Source organism: Lipotes vexillifer, unplaced genomic scaffold (assembly GCF_000442215.2).
Source record: "Lipotes vexillifer unplaced genomic scaffold, Lipotes_vexillifer_v1.1 scaffold761, whole genome shotgun sequence".
In the NCBI taxonomy this organism is placed as follows: Eukaryota; Metazoa; Chordata; class Mammalia; order Artiodactyla; family Lipotidae; genus Lipotes; species Lipotes vexillifer.
Genome location: NW_006796275.1, coordinates 273,525 through 285,654, shown reverse-complemented (window position 1 = coordinate 285,654; position 12,130 = coordinate 273,525). Strand labels below are relative to the sequence as shown.

Genomic DNA, 12,130 nt, shown 5'->3' with positions numbered 1-12,130 from the left:
ATTTTGTATTTGCCTTTCACTTCCTTGTAAGAGTTGCTCTGTTGCCATCTTGGTAGATTAAAAAAAATTGCCACAGATTTTCCTCTCCCATCAAAAGATATGATTTTTTCCTCCCCTCTTAAGTTTGGATTGCCACAAAGAGTTTTATTCAGTGACCAAACATGATCCAAGCAGAATCTTGAAAGACATTTACTTCCTCCTTGGGACATCATCTCCTGCTGCACTTAGGAAGCCCTGCCACGACCACCCTGTGAAGAGCCAAGATATAGGCTGCAAAATAACGAGACGTGTGACAAGTCACCCCTGTCATCTCAGATAAGACTCAGACAGTCAAGGACTCAGTCCTCTGCCCCCATATGTACCGATACATCAAACTCTCTGATCTTTGGGGGGAAAACAATGGAACATTGAAGGAACTGGTGCCTTCTCTTTTGGCCTCTTGCTTGCGTTATTTCAGTGAGTGAATAAAGGCTTAGTTGTTACTTTTAGTTTTGCTCCTTGTCCTAATTAGCACCTCAGAACTTGGTGGCTCAGTGCTCCCTCTAACACTTTCAAATTGGTACAGCCCAGGTGACATATGATGGCAGCTTTAATCTGTATTCCTACCAGTCATATAAATTTGATAATCACACTCAAATCCAATAATGAAAACCAGTGTCATCCTAGAAAATAACCCATTTTTAGAACCCTGGCGTAGCATACTTATTGAAATTTTGGTGTTATTAAGAGTATAGTAGGCATTACACATGTGTATTTTGACAGTGTCTTTTGCACCACCACAATTTGGAATAATTAATATTTTGGGAATTTAAATATGGCAAAATACAATTCTTCAGTGTACTATGGATTATTTATGTTTTGTTCAATATTCTCTTCATAGATCTTTTTATAGATTTAAGGTAGACTATCACTTGAAACCTACCTTAAATTTTTCTTCCAGGTTCATAATTCATAATATGACAAATAGCTTGGAAAGTTCTCTATAATTTCCTATTTTGCTTTATGGTTATCGTAAACTTTCCAAAAGATTCTTCCATGTGTGCAACTTCAGTCAGGAAAATGAAAGCTGAAGGCTTGTACCTCCACTCTGAAGTTATCTTTTGACAGGCACCAGCATATAGAATGTGGAGGAGGTTATCTAGGTATCCAGTACTTACCAGAAGCAAACAGTAAAAGGCTAGCCTATTGGAATTTGTTCTAACCATGATGTCTGAGTAATAAGAAAGTAGTAGAATCAACCCCACTTCAATCTCTATTACCAGACCAGGCATATAATTACATCGGAAAGATAAAGATATGTTCCCAAACCTAAGGACCGAACACTGTTTCAGCATAGCAAATCTTTGCAGTGGGAGGTGACACAGATATTTGGCATAAAACAATTTAAATACTGTGGTCACTTGTATCTGCTCTCTAGGATTTACTTTAAATACCCATCCACTTGATTTCCCACTGGTCTTGTGTGAGAGGGTACAGATTCCAGAATCTGATGTAAAATTCCCTGGGTGGGGTCAAGAAAGGCTTGTATCCCAGAGCCCTTCATTTTTAGTTGATTTAATTACTGATTCCCCAAACCATCCTTTCCAAGTGAGTTGGAGCTTGAGAAAGTATAGTAGATCCAATTGCAGCTTGTTTGGTGAAGCAGTGTCCCAACTATGCAGTTAGTTTTTGAGGGTAGGCATGGCATGGAGATTACCCTACTCAGCCTCCTGTACACATATAATTGCAATTTCTGTTACCTGCTGCCCTGTAATTTGTCGGGTCCCCCACTTTGTCCCTTTCCTAGATGTGCTCTCCTTGCTCCCTGTTGGAGGAAGTGGTTGAAGGTGTTCCAGTTATTCCTGGTTTACTTTGGAGAGCATTTTTACCCTGTTGACACGTGTTTTATATAAGAAGCATAGAAGTACATTCCTGGAATCTAAAGCTAATCTAGCTGGTGGTTTTTGCATCAATCTCTCCAACATCCATACTTATATAGACATTTCCTCTTCAGTCTTTGGGTAAGTGCCCCACACAGTAAGCATGTTATCTTTAAAATCACTGTCCCCGCTTTTACTTCACTGGGCATTTGGCTGTTCTATCACCGTCACCAAGAAAGTATTTGATTCCAGATTACCAGCGCAACTGTATCATATGTACTAGATTTATAAGTGCTTAAGTCAAATATATCAGGAATTTGCATTTGCTCATTAAAAAGTAGTAATAAAAATAAAGGAAGTGGTATAAATGTTGGGGGTGGGCAGTGGATAAACACTGTAAAGGTATGTTACAAGATGCAAGTTAGAAGAATACAATTTACAGGTAGACTGAGTTTGAAGTTGAAGCCCTACACTAATGTGCAAAAGCTGTGTAACCTTAAGAAAAGAATGTAGCTTCTGTCTGTCACAGTTCCTTTATCTGCAAAGGGCATAATAATAGTAACCACCTCAAGAGGGGTGTTGTAAAGAACTAAGCACATATACGTGGAACAGTGCATGGCATAAAGCCCGTAAGGGTTCACTACCATTTCTGTTTTCTATCTCTGACTTTATTTTTTTCCTTGGTTTAGAATAAGAATGATAACGCTCCATTTGCATGACTCCTAGGGTTGAGGTGATTCAATATCCAAGTGTTATGTACTGTAGGAAAGAGAATTATATACTGAGTCCTTACAAATGAGGTTGGTATTATTAGAAAACTTACCACAGCTATACAGATGTTTGATGTACATAATGATAACAAGATTTAAAATAACTTACTTTGTAGATGGTCTACTTGTGTACTATCGATGTACTTACTACACATAGGTGATTGTTTTTTTTAATCATAGAATAATAACCAATTAATATCGATGGTTGCACTCTTAAAATATGTTGTAACCAATCACTGTTACTTAATAATAGTTTCATAAGCAGATTTTTAAATCAATATGTTACCCAAAGGTGTACTGTACACCTCACGACAGGTAAATAAATCAGGAGACAAGCTGTTGGGGCAAGGAATAGCGACTTTATTCAGAAAGCCAGCAGACCTAGGAGGTGGTGCACTAGTGTCCCAAAGAACTATCTTCCCGAGTTAGGATTCAGGCTTCTTTTATACTAAAAGGGAAGGGGGTGTGGTTGGTTGCTGCAAACTTCTTGGAGCGGGAACCCTTTGTTCTTGCAGCTGTCCACATAGGTCCCTTCACAATGTTCCTATAAACCTCCAACAAGACAAATGTTATTCTCTGTTCTGCAACTTTTTATCTCTATATGAATGGAAAAGTATTTAGCTTTAAAGGTCAGAACCTTGGGAATGTGCTATCCCATATATTTCAGGCTATAGGCAACATTCTTAACTTGTAGCAAAAGCAACAGAATACAAAGGTTAAAGTAAAAGAAACAGATCCAGTATGAAGTCAGATTTGTTCTTCCCTATTACAAATATAGAATTTATAATATTCGAATATAAACCTAGATTGTCCAGTCAAATGAACTAAGTTATTACTGTTTGGCCTATATTTGAAAATGGAGAAGGGGAAACTAAAATACTGCAAATATCATACTTAGAAAGGTGTCTAAAAATATTAGAGGAAAATATTAATCTAAGAAAATATAGTTCAAGTCCCATTTAAAGAAGTTAGTTATCTTAAAAGGAAATACACATTTATTATGTGTCTAATATTGGTCAGTCATTATATTGGTAGAAATCAAATATTATTATGCTTAAGTACTGACTCTGTCGTTTGCTGTGCACCTGAAACTATCACACTGTTAATCAGCTATACCCCAATATAAAATTAAAAGTTAAAAAAAAAGATTTATATCCAACCAAAAAAAATAAATAAATAAAAAATAAATACTGACTCTGTGAGGTGGGAACTATGAGCTTTTCTTTTTTTTAATGTCCTCTTCAGAGTGAAGAAACTAGCACTCAGGTTTCAGATTTGGTGTATGACTGTGGTCACAACCAAATCTGTCTTGGGGTCCAATGATATAATATGAATACTTAATTTATACTGTAGACATTCTATTTAAAATTTTCCAGTGGAATCATTATTCTAAATTTTTCATAGACTGGAATATAAAAATTGAAAATAAGATTTTTCAACAGAATATAATACTTTTTCTTTTAGCAGGACTCTTACATGTTAACCTTTACATAGTTGTTAAAGTGACTTTTAGTGGTAGCACCTCATTTTGTTTCCATTCTAAACACTTTGAGCTGTAAAGAACTGCAAATATTGACATATCCATACATTTAGATAATGAAAATCTCAGTGGCTTACTAAATATTTGACTTTGACTATAAACGTTGTTTTCTATAAATAGATTGGTTTGATATCTAGAGTAGATAATACTAATAACGTTTGTGACATGTAATTCTCTTGGTGGCATTATTCTGGAATATGACCAAACGGATTTTACAATGTAAAGGCTTCATTTATTTTACTTATTGGTATTTAGTACTTGTCAAAAATTTTTATTGCCTTGTCTTTGTATATAATTTCAGTTCCAATTTTATCCATTATATATGGTGATTTTTTAGAGTAAAAAATTTGTGCCTGTTTTAGTCAATTGGCTTTTTCTCAAGTAGTGGCATATGTATGTGGGAGGATACTTGCTGTGTAGAATAAATACAATCAATCATACCACATTCCCTAAAAGCAGCCTCATAATCACATGGGAGGGACCAGGGCAAAGAGAAAGAACATCAAATAAGGAGGCAAAATTTAATTTAAAAATGTTCTTCAGGTGAAGAATCAAGTTGAATTCTCTTGAGAATATGCTAGGTTGCTAAAATCTCTAAAAGAAAATAGCAAGAATGTTATAAACAGAATCAGAAGTAAGATATGGATATTTAAGGTCCTCAGATTCTTAAATGATATCATTTTATACAGATTCATCCATTTCTTCATTTAATGCACACATAATTCACTAGATATTTATCAAGCTCCTATTCTACTGAATTAACTGTACTAGGTCCTGATAATTCAAACATTAAAATAAGTTTTTCACTTTTTTTTAAAACATTTTTTGGAGTATAATTGCTTTACAATAGTGTGTTAGTTTCTGCTTTATAACAAAGTGAATCAGCTATACATATATCCCCATATCTCCCCTCTTGTGTCTCCCTCCCTCCCTCTCTATCCCACCCCTCTAGGTGGTCACAAAGCAGGGAGCTAATCTCCCTGTGCTATGCGGCTGCTTCCCACCACCTATCTATTTTACATTTGGTAGTGTATATATGTCCATACCACTCTCTCACTTCCTCACAGCTTACCATTCCCACTCCCCGTATCATCAAGTCCATTCTCTACATCAGTGTTTTTATTCCTGTCCTGCCTCTAGGTTCTTCAGAACCACTTTTTTTTTTTAATACCATATATATATGTTAGCATACGATGTTTGTTTTACTCTTTCTGACTTACTTCACTCTGTATGACAGACTCTAGGTCCATCCATCTCACTACAAATAACTCAAGTTTGTTTCTTTTTATGGCTGAGTAATATTCCATTGTATATATGTACCACATCTTCTTTATCTATTCATCTGTCGATGGACACTTAGGTTGCTTCCATATCCTGGCTATTGTAAATAGAGCTGCAATGAACATTGTGGTACATGTCTCTTATTGAATTATGGCTTTCTCAGGGTATATGCCCAGTAATGGGATTGCTGGGTCATAGGGTAGTTCTATTTTTAGTTTTTTTCAGGAACCTCCATACTGTTCTCCATAGTGGCTGCACCAATTTACATTCCTACCAACATTGCAAGAGGGTTCCCTGTTTTCCACACCCTCTCCAGCATTTGTTCTCTGTAGATTTTTTGATGATGGCCATTCTGACTGGTGTGAGGTGATAACTCATTGCAGTTTTGATTTGCATTTCTCTAATGATTAATAATGTTGAGCATCCTTTCATGTGTTTCTTGGCAATACGTAAACCTTCTTTGGAGAAATGTGTATTTAGATCTTCTGCCCGTTTTTGGATTGGGTTGTTTGTTGTTTTGATATTGAGCTGCATGAGCTTCTTGTAAATTTTGGAGATTAATCCTTTGTTTAGTTGCTTCCTTTGCAAATATTATCTCCCATTCTGAGGGTTGTCTTTTCATCTTGTTTATGTTTTCCTTTGCTGTGCAAAAGGTTTTAAGTTTCATTAGGTACCATTTGTGTATTTTTGTTTTTATTTCCATTTCTCTAGGAGGTGAGTCAAAAAGGATCTTGCTGTGATTTATGTCATAGAGTGTGCTGCCTATGTTTTCCGCTAAGAGTTTGATAGTGTCTGGCCTTACATTTAAATCTTTAATCCATTTTGAGTTTAATTTTGTGTATGGTGTTAGAGGGAGTTTTCTAATTTCATTCTTTTACATGTAGCTGTCCAGTCTTCCCAGCACCACTTACTGCAGAGGCTGTCTTTTCTCCACTGTATATTCTTGCCTCCTTTGTCAAAGATTGGATAACCATATATGCATGGGTTTATATCTGGGCTTTCTATCCTGTTCCATTGATCTATATTTCTGTTTTTGTGCCAGTACCATACTGTCTTGATTGCTGTAGCTTTGTAGTATAGTCTGAAGTCAGGAAGCCTGATTCCTCCATCTCCATTTTCTGTTCTCAAGATTGCTTTGGCTATTCGGGGTCTTTTGTGTTTCCATACAAATTGTGAAATTTTTTGTTCTAGTTCTGTGAAAAATGCCAGTGGTAGTTTGATAGGGATTGCATTGAATCTGTAGATTGCTTTGGGTACTATAGTTATTTTCACAATGTTGATTTTTCCAATCCAAGAACATGGTATATCTCTCCATCTGTATCATCTTTAATTTCTTTCATCAGTGTCTTATAGTTTTCTGCATACAGGTCTTTTGTCTCCTTAGGTAGATTTATTCCTAGATATTTTATTCTTTTTGTTGCAATGGAAAATGGGAGTTTTCTTAATTTCTCTTTCAGATTTTTCATCATTAGTGTCTAGGAATGCAAGAGATTTCTGTGCATTAATTTTGTATCCTGCTACATTACAAAATACATTGATTAGCTCTCATAGTTTTCTGGTAGCATCTTTAGGTTTCTCTATGTATAGTACCATGTCATCTGCAAACAGTGACAGTTTTAGTTCTTCTTTTCCGATTTGTATTCCTTTTATTTCTTTCTCTTCTCTGATTGCTGTGGCTAGGACTTCCAAAACTGTGTTGAATAATAGTGGTGAGAGTGCACAACCTTGTCTTGTTCCTGATCTCAGAGGAAATGGTTTCAGTTTTTCACCATTGAGAACAATGTTGGCTGTGGGTTTGTCATATATGGCCTATATTATGTTGAGCTAAGTCCCCTATGTGCCTACTTTCTGGAGGGTTTTTATCATAAATGGGTGTTGAATTTTATCAAAAGCTTTTGCTGCATCTATTGAGATAATCATATGTGTTTTTTTTCCTTTGGTTTGTTAATATGGTGTATCACAGTGATTGATTTGCATATATTGAAGAATCCTTGCATTCCTGGGATAAACCCCGTTTGATCATGATGTATGATCCTTTTAATGTGCTGTTGGATTCTGTTTGCTAGTATTTTGTTGAGGATTGTTGCATCTATGTTCATCAGTGATATTGGCCTGTAGTTTTCTTTTTTTTATGACACCTTTGTCTGGTTTTGGTATCAGGGTAATGGTGGCCTCATAGAATGAGTTTGGGAGTGTTCCTCCCTCTGATATATTTTGGAAGACTTTGAAAGGGATAGGTGTTAGCTCTTCTCTAAATGTTTGATAGAATTCACCTGTGAAGCCACTTGGTGCTGGGCTTTTGTTTGTTGGAGATTTTTTTTTTTTTTCCTTTTTATTCTCAAACTGATTGTTAATTAAAAAACACGGAGCAGTTAACAATGCAACTTGAATCTTTAGTCTTCTCTTTCCAGCTCAAGCACTGAAATATGACACTCCTTTCATAATATTCTGGCCATCACGTTCTCTCTTTTCTTTTTGGCTTCAGAGTCCTTTCCAAAAGGAAACATGCTGCCTGGCACTCTACATTACTCCTAATTTCCAGGTGGAACAATGAGACAGATGAAGTGACATCTAAAAACACCAGGGATTATATTTTTAAAAACAAGACAATAATTTAGATCTTGCTTTAATTCTTCTCTATATTACCACGAAGAAATATTTATCAAAGTTCAGGAGATTACTGATATGCAATAATGACCAATATCTACACATTAATGGTGCTATTCATAATAAACTCATCAGTGAAGTAACTGGAAAAGAAGTTTAAATATAAAGAGTGATTTTTCACTATTCTGTTTATACAGTATTGAAACAACCATAACATTCAAACAGCCATAAAAGTGCAAAACTTTAAGTAACATTAAATAATAATTGATAACTGAAATACTGCAACATCCTGAAGTATCTTCCGAATGACAAAAAAGAGATGAAATTTTGTTCAGCATAACTTCACTTGTTTTACACACAACTATATATTTTAAAAAACCGTCATCCATGTAAGATATACACAAACCCCTGAACTGACTAGACTGTTCAATGAATAATACTCCACACCGCTTTGTTGTTATGGACAAATGAGCTTATAATTCAATGAAACCCATTTAAGAAGTTTTAATCTATAGAATGACACGTTCAAATTGTTTGGTCCTATGAGTTTTATTAACAAAAACTTCCCATTCCTTTATAAGATGTTTAATTCCTCTGAATATCATCTTTAAAAGGCCTGACTTGATTGTTGTCAAAATAAACCACAGGTCAAGTACAACCCTCCCGTCTCCAGCCTATAGCCTCTTCCTGAGTTTCAGTTCTGTGTAAGCCACACAGTGACCTTCCCATGAGTTTTCCATTGGAGAGTTCATAGTCTAACTTTAATGTTTTCCATAAAGTATCCCTCCCTTCTCTAGGCTTTGGGTAGAATGTCAAATTAATAATGGCATGTGGTGTTCCTTAGCATAACCTGCCAAAACGTTTTAATTTCCTTGGAAGAAAAGCCATGGGCTGCAATCATGCGTCTGAGTTGACAGACATCCAAATGGATCCTATATAAAAAGAAAAGGTTGGTGTCTTCTGGAATATGAATGTCCACTTTTAATAAATTCAAACAGATCCCAACATAAACATCTTCAAACTTGATGGATTTTATGTGACTCATCATTTCATAGATTCTTGGCACCAAATATCTGGACATTATATAACCCAACCCACTGCAGTAGGGAGGAAACACCTTAAAGGGATACTCCTGGTATGAAATATGGGTTTTTTGGTAAAATCCTCTATAAGAATAACTATCAATTAGAGGATAACCTGTGAAAAACTTCTCTGAGTGGTTTAAATTTAAAAGATACTTCACTAAATTGCCAGTATTGATGAAGACATCAGTGTCTGTCTTCATGATGTACCTGGCGTTGGGGCAAAACTCAGTTACCCACCTAAATGCCATAATTGTTTTCAATGTCAGGTTATTGTACGTGTCTAAAAAATCTTGTCTTATTATGTCGCCATAAAGGAGGTGTTCATCCTCTAAGGATAATGCTAACACTTTGTCTTCCCTTTCAGCCTGTTGGCCTAATAAGAAAAACGTAAGAACCTCATATCCCCACCATGACTTCTTTTCACCCCAAGTAACTCTAATGGCCTGTCTGGCTTTCACATCTGAGGGGTGTGAGGTCACCAGGACGACCAGAAATGGGTTTTGATGAGAGCAGTTCGAATGTTCTCGAAGTGTGAAGCGGAAGTCTTGTCTGTAAATGGGCTCATACTCATAGAAGTACATCCAGTTCACGCGTTCTATCACATTGTAGTGGGGAAGACTGAGGTACCACATCACCAGGAAGCTCAGGAGTGACAGCAGCAGGAGGCTCCATTTCAGGGATCTCAGCGACATCCTACCCGGAAGAGTGGTCAGGAGTGCTGGGGCCATTCACAGCAACTCAGGAGCATGCAAGCCTCGGGTTCTTCTTGATTTATTTCTTCTGAGTGAAAGACCTTCAATTTCATCAACTGAACATTCAGTAGCAGGTAGTAGTCAAAAATAGTGTTTGAAATTTCTACTGAAAAACAGCCTCTCAGATTGGCTTAAAACTCTGCCATATACTACTTATAAGATACATGCCTGTAGAATTTCAGATGAGACTAGAGCACTAGCTGTTTTTTGTTTTCCGTATTCCATGCTTTAATTAAAAGATATGCCATGCACTACCCCCCACGCGGCGCGCACCCTGTTGGAGATTTTTAATCAGTCTCAATTTCAGTGCCTGTGATTGGTCTGTTTACATTTTCTGTTTCTTTCTGGTTCAGTCTCGGAAGGTTGTGCTTTTCTAAGAATTTGTCCATTTCTTCCAGGTTGTGCATTTTATTGGCATATAGTTGCTTGTAGTAATCTCTCATGATCCTTTGTATTTCTGCAGTGTCAGTTGTTACTCCTCCTTTTTCATTTCAAATTCTATTGATTTGAGGCTTCTCCCTTTTTTTCTTGTTGTGTCTGGCTAATGGTTTATCAATTTTGTTTATCTTCTCAAAAAAACAGCTTTTAGTTTTATTGATGCTTGCTATTGTTTCCTTCATTTCTTTTTCATTCATTTCTCATCTGATCTTTATGACTTCTTTCCTTCTGCTAAGTTTAGGTTTTTTTGTTCTTCTTTCTCTAATTTCTTTAGGTGTAAGGTTAGGTTGTTTATTTGAGATGTTTCTTGTTTCTTGAGGTAGGATTGTATTGCTATAAACTTCCCTCTTAGAACTGTCTTTCCTGCAGCCCATAGGTTTTGGGTCATCGTGATTTCTTTGTCATTTGTTTCTAGGTATTTTTTGATTTCCTCTTTTATTTCTTCAGTGATCTCTTGGTTATTAAGTAGTGTATTGTTTAGCCTCCATGTGTTTGTATCTTTTACAGATTTTTTCCTGTAATTGATATCTAGTCTTATAGCATTGTGGTTGGAAAAGATACTTGGTACGATTTCAGTTTTGTCAAGCTTGCCAAGGCTTTATTTTGACCCAAGATGTGACCTCTCCTGGTGTATGTTCCATGAGCACTTGAGAAGAAAGTGTAATCTGCTGTTTTGGGATATAATGTCCTATAAATACCAATTAAGTCCATCTTGTTTAATGTGTCATTTAAAGCTTGTTTCTTATTTTTTTTCATTATGAATGATGTGTCCATTGGTGAAAGTGGGGTGTTAAAGTCCCCTACTGTGATTGTGTTACTGTTGATTTCCCCTTTTATGGCTGTTAGCATTTGCCTTATGTATTGAGATGCCCCTGTGTTCAGTGCATATATATTTATAATTGTTATATCTTCTTCTTGGATTGAACCCTTGATCATTATGTAGTGTCTTTCTTTGTCTCTTGTAATAATCTTTATTTTAAAGTCTTTTTTTTCTGATATGAGAATTGCTACTCCAGCTTTCTTTTGATTTCCATTTGCATGGAATATCTTTTTCCATCCCCTCACTTTCAGTCTGTATGTATCCCTAGGTCTGAAGTGGGTCTCTTATAGACAGCATATATATATGGGTCTTTTTTTTGTATCCATTCAGCCAGTCTATGTCTTTTGGTTGGAGTATTTAATCCATTTACATTTAAGGTAATTATCAATATGTATGTTCCTGTTACCGTCTTCTTAATTGTTTTGGGTTTGTTATTGTAGGTATTTTCCTTCTCTTGTGTTTCCAGCTTAGATAAGTTCCTTTAGCATTTGTTGTAAAGCTGGTTTGGTGGTGCTGAATTCTCTTAGCTTCTGCTTGTCTGTAAAGGTTTTAATTTCTCCGTCAAATCTGAATGAGATCCTTGCTGGGTAGAGTAATCTTGGTTGTAGGTTTTTCCCTTCCATCACTTTAAGTATGTCCTGCCACTCCCTTCTGGCTTGTAGAGTTTCTCCTGAAAGATCAGCTGTTAACCTTATGGGGATTCCCTTGTATGTTATTTTTTGTTTTTCCCTTGCTGCTTTCAGTATTTTTTCTTTGTTTTTAATTTTTGATAGTTTGATTAATATGTGTCTTGGTGTATTTCTCCTTGGATTTATCCTGTATGAGAGTCTGTGCTTCCTGACTTGATTGACTATTTCCTTTCCCATATTGGGGAAGTTTTCAACTATAATCTCTTCAAATATTTTCTGTCTCTTTTTGTCATCTTCTTCTGAGACCCCCTATAATTAGAATGTTGGTGTGTTTAATGTTGTCCCAGAA

At 36.0% G+C, this 12,130-nt stretch overlaps 1 pseudogene across 1 annotated transcript; it reads right to left on the bottom strand.

The window, feature by feature from the left end:
- Positions 1–8,747: 8,747 nt before the first annotated feature.
- LOC103082553 (UDP-GalNAc:beta-1,3-N-acetylgalactosaminyltransferase 1 pseudogene) lies at positions 8,748–9,901 on the bottom strand (annotated as a pseudogene). Its single transcript, XR_014368695.1, has one exon. The product of XR_014368695.1 is annotated as a UDP-GalNAc:beta-1,3-N-acetylgalactosaminyltransferase 1 pseudogene (transcript).
- Between the last annotated feature and the right edge of the window lie 2,229 nt (positions 9,902–12,130).